Genomic DNA, 11,046 nt, shown 5'->3' with positions numbered 1-11,046 from the left:
TGTGTTTTTTTTTTGTACTGTAATCAACTATTGACAATCATTTGTCGGGAAATGTCAATTGTAAAGGCAGAGGTTAGACCATGTGTGCTGGTACCAGACTAAGTTCCAAAGTATGGGTGACAAAGCTGGGGGGTTGACCACTCAGTCCCAATGTGACTTGAAGGATTCTAAGAATTATAATGTTCACAGGGTTTGGGTTTAGTGTTTAACCTAAGTCTCATGACAAGTTAGAACCACCTGGTACCCCCACTCCTTCCCCACCCTCTAACCCCTTCCCTTTCCAAAGCAAATTTTCCTTGGCACTGCTGCAACTGTCCATCACAAAAAAAGGCTTTCGTCTGCGGCCTCGTGGGACGTCTTGCCATTCTGGAATCGGGCCCCACTTTCTCGTCTGACCAGCCTTGACGTTGACAAGTCCAACACCTTCCTCAAGTATCATTGCATATTATATACCACCACACTTGTCAGTCAGATACAGATTGATTGTTTATCAAGCTTCATTTACTCTTTCTTGTAGGCCTTGCCCATCCATTCTTTCCTAACCACCCCAACATCACTACACTCCAATCTTAATACATGTGTAACATACAGTAATACCATGAGCATGAATTTTGCAGGGATTCATCTGTCTTAGCACTCTGCAGGCAACTTCACCCCATGTTGAACAGGTCAACCATGCACCATGAGACAGGCTGCAACATTTGTCTGCCAATCTGTAGAAAAAAAAATAACAACAATATTTGCTTTTCAAATGAAACGAAAGACCAAGAAGGAACCCAAAGAAATAAAGACCAAATAAGGAGTCATCAGGAGGGACCAAGATAGGATTCGGGTTTCAGCCGCTACTCCACTTTCCTCAAACTCATCCAGGTGCAGCCAAATGAGCCTTACAGAAAAAAAAAATCTGTAAAATTCACTTCTCCTTTGGAAGATAGATAACGAAAGAGAGGATGAGAGAGTAAAAGATAAAAGAGAAGAAAAAGCAAGAATTAGAATGAATAAAGAGAATTATGAAAAAAAAAATCTCTTTCAACACTCATGGTTCCAACATCAGAACAATCTCAACAGAAAAACTTACCCTCAAACCCTCTTCCTAAACGAATCTTGCGTCCTAGGTCCCAACTGACTACCGACTTCTCCTTCATCATCATCTTCTCCCACAGAAGACTGATGTGTCTTGGTGCAAATAAAGTTTTGCTCCTTTCATGAGTCAATCGAGATGGAAGGTTGTGATTACCTTACCCCAAATACATCGTCTTACTCTGCTCTTTCATACCAAATACTAGTCTTGCCTGCATGTCCGTACATCTCAGGCATGTGTTTTCACCACGTAATTACCTCCGCAACCGAAGGTGGACAGACGTTATGTTTTCATCCCTTTCTGTTTTTTGTCTGTCGTCTGCCTGTCTATTTGTTAACAGGATATCTCAAAGAGTTATGGACAGATTCGGACGGAATTTGGTGGACAGGTTAGGTGTGCAACAAGGACGAATTGATTCAATTTTGCTGAAGATTCAGATGTGGATACAAGAATATATATATATTTTTTAAAGCGATTCTTCACCATTGAGAAATGGGGCCAAAACGATATTATAGCATTATATTTCAAAAGGTTGTTGACGAGTTATGACAAAACTCAGTGGATGAGTTGGTTAGGTGACAAGAACAAGCCGATTCGATTTTGGTTCAGGTCTGGATCCAGTTCCGGCCTATCAGTGGGATACAAAACGTAAACTGATAGCCTGGCGGAGGTACGCGCTCCACCGAGTGATATTCTGGGATAGATCCCCCTTTCGATGAATGCGGATAGGAGATGTAGTTTAACATCCTTTCCAAAATAAACAAAGCAAGCGTGGTGTACTTCAACATGCACAGCTAAAAGAACTCTTTCAGCAGATTAAAAGGTGATTTGTTACGTTCCATCAACAATCACAATGCATGAGGCTTGACATGACTCCCTCGAATCCTGACACAACCCTCCAAGTATGCAGCACAAAGCTGTGGGGTAGCATCATTGGCTGAGGGTGTGGTTATGCCGCTGATGCAATGCTCTCTCTGCTGGTTGGGGCAGGAATTTGTAATTTGTTCATGGTGCCAGCGATAGCTCACCTACTCTTCCTGAAGGACACGGTGGTATCTTTAACGTCCACCATTGAATGCTGGCAGACAAGACGCCCATTTAACGTCTATCCGTCCATTCGAAGGATAGCACACACATTGGTGAATCACCCTGCCAATGAAACACCGGGATGACAGTTCATAGCTGGTTAGGGATTCAAACCCAGACGAGACGGCTTAGAGGCGAGCGTGTTTACATCTAAGCTATTCGGTCATCCCTACCATATATCAGCGTAAAAAAAAAACATATTTAAATCACATTTATCAGTAATCTTACTCATGACACGTCCCAATCGGCTGATTCGTATAAAGCTGGGCGATTGAAACAACGCGATGATGTTCACCAATCTCTGAGCAAGTCATTTTGGATTGCATCCCAGTCACTCACCTCCCGACGTGCAGCTGCTGCTCTCTCATCAATAGTTGGAACACCTAAATCTCAAACCATAGGTAAGGACTGTCTCCTTTGACATATCTTAGGCATTCAACAGTCTAGCATCCTGTGGAAGCACGAGATCATAACGCATCACAGTAATTCCCTCGCTGAGCTCTCCGCTTTGCAGTGTAACTGACGATATTCACACCTGGATTTGTGACTTCAACTCAAGCAGACAACGCGTCGCTTGCTATCGATGGAACCCTCTGCTCTCCTCACCCGACAGAGGCTGGAGTGTCCCAAGGCAGTGTCTTGGGCCCAGTCTTGTCTCACATCCATCCATCCATCATTTGGGCCATACTCTGTGTAGAGCGTTGGTGCTACCTAAGCGGTCTCCTTGGCTATTGGGCACAGTCCTGGACGGGTCATCACTCTGACACAGGATACCAGCATGCTGGCACTCATTTTGCCGACCTCGGAAGGATGACAGGTAGAGTCAACCCCACCTGGTATTAATCCAACAGCTGAGTGGGATTTGAATTCAGGACCCCAGGATCCCAAGCCCACCACCCTAACCATTACGCCAACACCAGGCATCTTGTCCCACATCAACGTAAACAACCTTTCCGACGATCTGAGAAACCCTCTCTGCCTTTTTGGAGATGGCTCCACGTTGTGTCGAACAGCACCACCATCCCGCTCATGCACAGACAACAGCTGCATCACTCTCTGTTGATCTGGAAATTATAAGTTACTCACAAATGGAAAACGTCTTGCAATCCCGGAAATTCTCAATCACACCCCGTCACTCGATAAGGATCGTCAAATGAACCCACCTGTCTGTCGTCATGGTCAACCACTGGAAGCGGTTCAGTCTATTGAACGTCTAGGCTTGTGCAGCAGCCATTACTTCTCCTGGGTCAACCTTATAGCAAACCTGGCCTCTCATGACAGCCACAGACTGGAAATCCTCCATAATTCCAAGTCTTTCCTTGAAAGAAAAAAAAATCAGAACCTCTCACAGTGCATAGAACCCAATGAACTACTGCTCTCTTCTATGGGCTGGGGGCCTCAGCATCACATCCATCTCCATCCTGCACCCTCTGGAATCAAAGACCCTCAACCAAAATGGAATTTTTGCGATGTGGAGGTCGAAGGAGAGAGTTTGTTCGTTTTTCTCTCACTCACGTTGAAGATTCGTGGCCTCCACCGGTATATATTTTTTCTTTAATTGTTTCGTCTCCGATCTTGCTCCCTCTGCCCTCTCGGCTCTCCACAGCTCCTCGGGGATGCACGCGTTCTTCGAGGAACCCCATTCCTGGTCAAATCCAGGTCGAGTGCACACCTCCACCTCGACCATGTTTTATCCCATTCGAGTACCTGGTGTTGGCTCAGTGTTTGGGGTGGCGACTTGGGATCCACGGGTCCTGAGTTCAAGCCCCGTCGGCCGCTGAATTAATACACCAGGGGGTTGACTCAGCCCGTCATCCTTCCGAGGTCGGCGAAATGAGTACCAGTTCCAGTGTGTGTAGTGGTAGAGGGGCACTGCATCAGCGACACAGTCGCGCTTCAACAAATGATAGCTACCCCGGCAGCCAAGCTGCCATACGACCACCATCCCATTCGGGTAACCCTCCTTCCCAACGTTGTTCAATCCCACCCATCTTTCTCTCCAGGCTTCCATAAGTGAAGCAGTCCACTGCTATCTCAGGTCATCCCTCATTCCCACCCATGATCTTTTCTATCCTTCCTCCATCAACCCAACCTGACGTAATAGCTCTTTACCTGCAGGTTACCGTTTCCTCTCCTCAGTGGTTCATTAATTCCAGCACGGTTCTGTTAACTCGCTCCTCCATGAGCCTCGACTCTGTATGGAGAGAAACACACCCAGAACATTGCTCGACATCGTACTTTCTGTCGACGCAAGAAACGGAGTCATCTATTTATTACGTACTTCAACATGGCGGAAATTCTGGTTGTCGTCCCTCCTTTGACATTTCCCACACATGGTATCAATACTTTCGCTTCCCACACTACCCTACTCTACTCTCCGACCATCTTTCTTTAATTTTAATCGCGTTTCGACGTTGCAAAATCAACTAACATTGCATCAGCCCAATAAGAGAAAGCAAAAGCGACCATTTTGAAGGGAAAAAGGATCGCACGGCATTTACCTCAGCGTTCATTGTGACCCTGGGGGCCGGGGCCGAGTTCACTGTTCGCTGTTCGCGAAGTTAACTCGCCTCAGGAAACTCACGAGTGAACGAATAATAATTCAGGGTTTATTATGAGGCAGCGCCCGTGAGTACCGCGAGCCAATTGCGCCCATCTTTCACCATCGTCCTCCATCTTACTCTGAGGGAAAGCGATGGCGGCGGCGGCGGCGCCGCACGAACAAAATGGCGGGAACGCGTGAAAGAAATCGGGAACACGGGAATGCGTAATCGTTTCGGGCCGTTCGGGCGCCTGTGATTTCGTAGAACACGCGGTTGGGATTGAATTGGTGGGATGTGTCAGGGGAGAGAGGATGAAGGAGAGGGCGGTGGGGGCGGGGGGGGAGGTGTCGGTTAAGCTTTCGTGCAGAAGAAGAAGAAAAAAAAAATAATCGATTCCCATCTAAATGGAAATCAGTGCCAGGCAGGCACGAGTGGGGGGAGTGGGGGAGAGGGGGGGAAGTGGAGTCATCGATCATGCGACCCCACCTGACCCTTGACCTTGTGCTGCCCCAACTGCATTGCTTTAACCGTAGACCGTATTTATTTAATTTTTTTTTAGTGTAAAGCAACGATGCCGAAGGTTTATGTCTTCAATGGAAGACCTTCCAGGTGCTCCTGGTCTTGGTGTGCGGAACCGCATCCGATCCGGACTGGACTCCCCCCTCCTCCCCACAGCGTGAAGACCTCTGCCGCGAGTTCGGGTAAAATGGTCTTGGGTGGGGTTTTTGGTGGGAGTGTGAGGGTCACATTGCTTGATTTGTTGTACTGTATGGTGGTTGACTTTCGTAGCCGAAGATGGCCGTCCACAGGTGACGTGCGAACACCCGGGGGTGGACGAACTTGTTTGAAGTGGAGGAGGTCCTCCCGCACACCCACGCAACAAGCGGTGCGACCTGGTGTCCGGAGGTATCCGAGAAGACCGGACCACTTGATCCCCCGCACTCCAGATGCAGGGATTTGTAATTTGTCCGCTCTTCGCAAAGGACCCCATGGTATCTTGAACGTCCACCACCTCATCCCGAGCACACGAGACGCCCGGCTTAAGGTCCATCCGAAGGACGACACTTGATGATGCAACACCCCCCCCCTCCCCACCCCATCACAGTTTCGAGTCGGGTGGGAATCGAACACAGGTGCGCAGGTCTACTTCCTCCCCATCCTGTCGGACGCGATGTCGTCCAGAAGCTGGCTATCCCATCGAGCGGTGAAAGACTCGTTTGTTTCACTCACCCGTTCGGGTTCGATTCCCAGATGCTCATTCGCACCACGCTTGGGGATCATTCCCAACACGAGCACGGGGAGACCGTCGTATATCAGCAGAACGCAATGGACTGGTTTACGGTTTGTACGGTTGTCATATTAACTCCAGTGTTCAGCAGAATGGTCAATCACGGGCGGATTTTCTAATGTCAAAGTCCATATCTCACGTCATGTAAAACGCTATAAAGATCAGTGACGGTTTGTTACAGTTGATGGGGCTTTAGGAAGTTGATGGAAATCGATGGAGTTTGCTGCACGACATGAAATATGGAGTTTGACATGAGAAAATTCGCCCATGATTGACCATTTTGCTGAACACCATAGTTAATGTGATAACGCCGACGCTTGTTCATCGATTCGATTCCGATATTAGATGCAAGCCGGCTGCGAGCTGCGGTCGATTCTCGTTAAGACGAATGAATACGTTCCGTGGACCATTTGTCTTAACGGTGGATGGAAATGATGCAGGTGTTTTAAAGGAGGACCCTCCGACGCACACCTTGTGATAATTCTCCGAAAGTGTAGAGGTTGGCTACAATTATGGAGACCGGCGCATTTGGCTTTCTGACGGGCGTTCGGCTCGCAGCACTCGGACGTGTCTCGGCTCCTCCGGCACATGCTTTTTCTTCAGGTAACCCCCTCCGGGTTAAATGTACGCAATCCAGGTTGACTGTACGTACACCTGAACTCCCATTGTTCCTCACTTCTTCCACAGGCTGTTCTATCCCACTCTTCACTGCAGGATTTCAAGCAGGTGGTGTACCGCAATCTCACGTCATCCCCTATCCTTACTGACGATCTTTTCTACCCCATCAACCCTATTACTTGCAGGTTTCCTCCCTCCTCTTTTCCTGTTCGTTCATTTCCTTGCTTGTTGTCTATTGCCCTGCTGCACCACTGACCGTGCATACCCCTCCGTCACCTTGCTCTTCTGTCGGCCTCAAACTTGTACAGAGAGAATGAGATAGAGAGAACAAAAACAGCTACAACTTGGCCTTGCTTCAATGCCATTCTCTCCTCTATTGGTTTACTTTTCTTACGAGCCTTGATTTTTGTCGCGATGCCAACCGGACTGTTCTCTTGACGGTTGGCGTGCTTGGCTGCGCTCAAACTCAGAAAGTGCAGGTTTGAGGTGAACCCCATCGAGGCAAGATCGCGCAAAGTCTTCCGATGAGATCAACAAACCTGGTCCACGATGTTTGTATTCCACATGACATGAAAAAAAAAAACGTTCAACATCACCGATCAGTGTTATTAAACCGGTAAATGAACCGCTATCCTTGTCCGTGAATCACGTTGACTGGTAATCAAGGTGTGGTGTAGTCTCGCGCTCATCATCCTGCAGCTCATAAGTCACAAACACCTTCTTTTCCCAAGTGGTTGCCGTCCAAAAGGAAACCGCCGTAATATGGCCGGTTGTCTAGACGTCCCAGAGGAACGCTCAAGTGCAATTCAACAGGTTTTCACCTTCCTATGGAGGACTGTGTAGATCCTTCCTCACTATCTTCTTGTGCCGTGTCATCTCCGAATCTTCGCTTTGTGTCATCGCACACTATTAGGGGCTCTGATTGCATGCTTATTTATTTGGCTGACACTTGCGGTTATCCTGATGCGGTTAAACTGAGGAGTGAAATAGGTTTGTAGAATGCACTACAGTTCATCCTATATTGAGGCCTCCATCTGGAATGTTGTCTGCAGTTTTGGACATAGCTGCCCAAGACAGGATTCAGCATAGAGCAACTAGATTGATTCCAGCCAGGGCGAGCTAGATTAAGCTATGAGGAGCAGCTAAAAGAGACAGGATTTTATACATTTGAAAGGAGGTGATTAGAAGGGAATCCAATGTAGTTGTTTAAGAATAATGAAGGATGTAGACAAAATACATTTTTAATAGACAGTGACAAGACCAAGGGCTAAGGTTTAAGAGTAAAGAAGAGGAGAGTAAAGATGGGAGTAATCTTTCACTTTAATGCGAGTTTAAAGTGGAATTAGATAGGTACCGAGAAGCATTGGGGATAACTGGGAACATGGATAATGGCAGACAGCTGAGGTATGGATATGTGATTGGATACCTGTGTGGCAGTTGTGATCAATGTGAGAGGTCTCGTGAATGTGCCATCGTTGATTGTTCCTTCCTCACCTTACAATTGCTTTCGCCACCCGCCTCCCCCAAAACCTCCAAAAATTATTTTGCTATTTTAAATTTGATTTGCATATATAACACCTTGGTGATGTCTGCCTGTGCCACTGTTCTCATCCGCAATCCTCCTCACACCCAACCTCCTCCCCAGTGAAAAGTCTATAATCTGATTGAATGAATTAATGTGGTATTGATCTAGCGCAGGAATGATGGACCAAATGGCCACCTCCTGCATCATAGTTCGTCGTTTATCCTTGCGAGTTCCTCATTTGTCCTTGCGACTCCATCTCCAAATCGGACTCTGATCAGGCCTGCATTCCACAGCTTTGGAAACATGAAACATGATGCTCATAATCATCATGTTTCAAAAATCACATCAGACAAAAGTTTTCCACTTTGCTTTCTCGTTTTCCAATATTCTCCAACCAAAAACAAATCAAAACTCCAGTTGCGCTCGTAGTTTTTCATAGCTTGATCTTTGACATCATATCCACTTTGAGACCCCGTACTCTACCCTCCCTCCCCAACCACTCCTCTTCCCTAGGGTTAGAACCACTGCCCTCAGTCCATGAATTGAGCAAAATGCAATCCCCCAAACCCGCACATACATTGCACGGTCAAGAGCACGGGGCAAAGACCGGCTCGAACGGTCCATTCTAATCCCGTCTGATAGATCGGTCTTGTCCAGACACCAGAGAAGGCGACCCACCGTAGTCGATGCCAATTGATCTCTGATTGATTCGGGCAAACGTTGACTGATGGTAGCAGTTTAAGAGGCCCATTAGAAACAAATCAGGTTTGTGCGCAAATTAAACCGCAGGCCGCACTTTTGGCACCGTCAGGTTGCGGGAGAATCGGACTCAAATTAATGACCCTCACTCTTCTGGAGACAACTGCTTCAAATTGCATCTAGCAGCATCGAGCGTGTTTATTCAAACCGATGGGAAGCATGCTCGTGTCAGCAATATGTGCACAGATCCTGAATCTCAGCGATGTTCCCTCAAACAACCAAGGTACACAAAACGTTTTTGGTCCTGGACCGAGCATTGCGAATGTTGTCCATATGGTGGGTAAACGATGTACATTATAGTGTGTGCTCGGGGAGACATCTTGTCATTACCGTGTCCTGTTAGGCTCGTTTACACCATGGCCAAGGCCACTTGGGACTGGTCAGTGTCATGAAGTTGTATGCACACCCATTCTGGTTGGTCATGGGTGGGTACTTCAATTGGCAGATTCAGCCGCTCAAATACCCACGGCCTATTCGGTCCACGTACAAGTGGCCCAACGACGTCATCACACTGACGTCATCACGCCTAAATTCAGAGAAGGAGAAAAAAAATTACTTTTCCTTTTATTTTGCCACATTATGTTGTTGGGGCAAATGTAAAGACGAGAGGCCGCCATCATCACAAGTAGTGGTACATCTGGTTTAGCAGCAGTTGAGCTGTGCAAGTCGGATGGGAGTATGTGACGTCACATGTGTAGCTATGTGTGACATTTTTATTTATTGGTGGCCAGACATAGTAGGAACACCAACCACACCTTGATGATCACCATCTCAATCATGCCCACCCAGTCACAAGTCATCGCTTGGTGTGGTGGAGACATGCCCTTTGCCACCACAATTCAATGTTGTCGAGAGTGAGAAATCGGTTTGAGGCCATTCAGGGTTCATAAGCCACACTTTTGGTGCATCTTGGGTAGAATGGCCCGGGGCAGTCCGCCAATGGCAAGCGCAAGATTTTCGTGGGAATTCCTAGAATGCAACCTCAACTGCCATTTCCTACAGATGGACTATGCCTGCTTTAAAATAAATAAGTAATTGAAGCGTTATTGATTTGCATAAATTTAACAAGGTACTTCAACAAAGCTCCTCTAACTTTTTATAATGTGGCTTAACATCAAACAAAAGGAGTTCAATTGTAATTTCTTTCCACAAGTCATCACACGCAAGAAAGGCCATCGCTCCTCTCAAGAGAATTCAGATTTGAAAAATAGTTTATCGCTTAATATATCGTTGTCTTAATTGGCACTTTTCATTTCAAAGTGAATTCTCAAGAGGTGAGAAAAGTAAAATATTAATAAATAAAAGAGGAAAACCAACTGTGAAAAGATGACATATTAAGGGTTAAAACCTGCAATGGATGAATTCATTTTGGTGCTCTGTGCTCTTCTCCTTCTCCTTCTCCTTCTCCTTCTCCTTCTCCTTCTCCTTCTCCTTCTCCTTCTCCTTCTCCTTCTCCTTCTCCTTCTCCTTCTCCTTCTCCTTCTCCTTCTCCTTCTCTCTTCTCTCTTCTCTCTTCTCTCTTCTCTCTTCTCTCTTCTCTCTTCTCTCTCTCTCTCTCTCTCGCAATTTCTGTTTTTACAGCAAAATACAGCTCTTCCATTATGTACAAGGAACTACTACTACTTTAAAGACCCCAATTATTCCCCCGTGGGGGTGTGGCTGGGGAGTGTTTTTGCCCCAAATCTTTCATAAAACAGCTGTCCGGGCCTGAAGTTCAACTGAACGTGATTTAGGCAGGAATTTGTCATTTTTTTCATGGTGCTGGCGACAGCCTATCTACCGGTCACGAATGACACAGTGGGATATTTAACATCAACCAGCGAATGCTAGCAGATAAGGACACCCGGTTTAATGTCCTTCTGATGGACATCGCACACATTGATGCCTCTCTCTGCATGTGAAACCCCAGTGTTCGTTTATAGCTGGGTAGGGATTCAAATCCAGGAAAAACAGCTCATTGGTGAGTGTGCACACCTCTAAAGTCTAAACTATCCTGCTAGCCCTCCATGACCTAATAAAAGCTACAATTTCTTCCTTCGCTTTAATAATGGGATCATTTCAACTCCCGATACAAGCGATGTACCTTGGCGAGCCTTGTAAGCAGGCAATTTTGACTGCTCTCCCGACAATGTATCGAATATGGTTT

Source organism: Eptatretus burgeri, chromosome 14 (assembly GCF_056783735.1).
Source record: "Eptatretus burgeri isolate ZD-2024b chromosome 14, Ebu_testis_v1, whole genome shotgun sequence".
NCBI classification, from domain to species: Eukaryota; Metazoa; Chordata; class Myxini; order Myxiniformes; family Myxinidae; genus Eptatretus; species Eptatretus burgeri.
The sequence above is the reverse complement of the archived record's forward strand: the minus strand, read 5'-3'. Positions refer to the sequence as shown.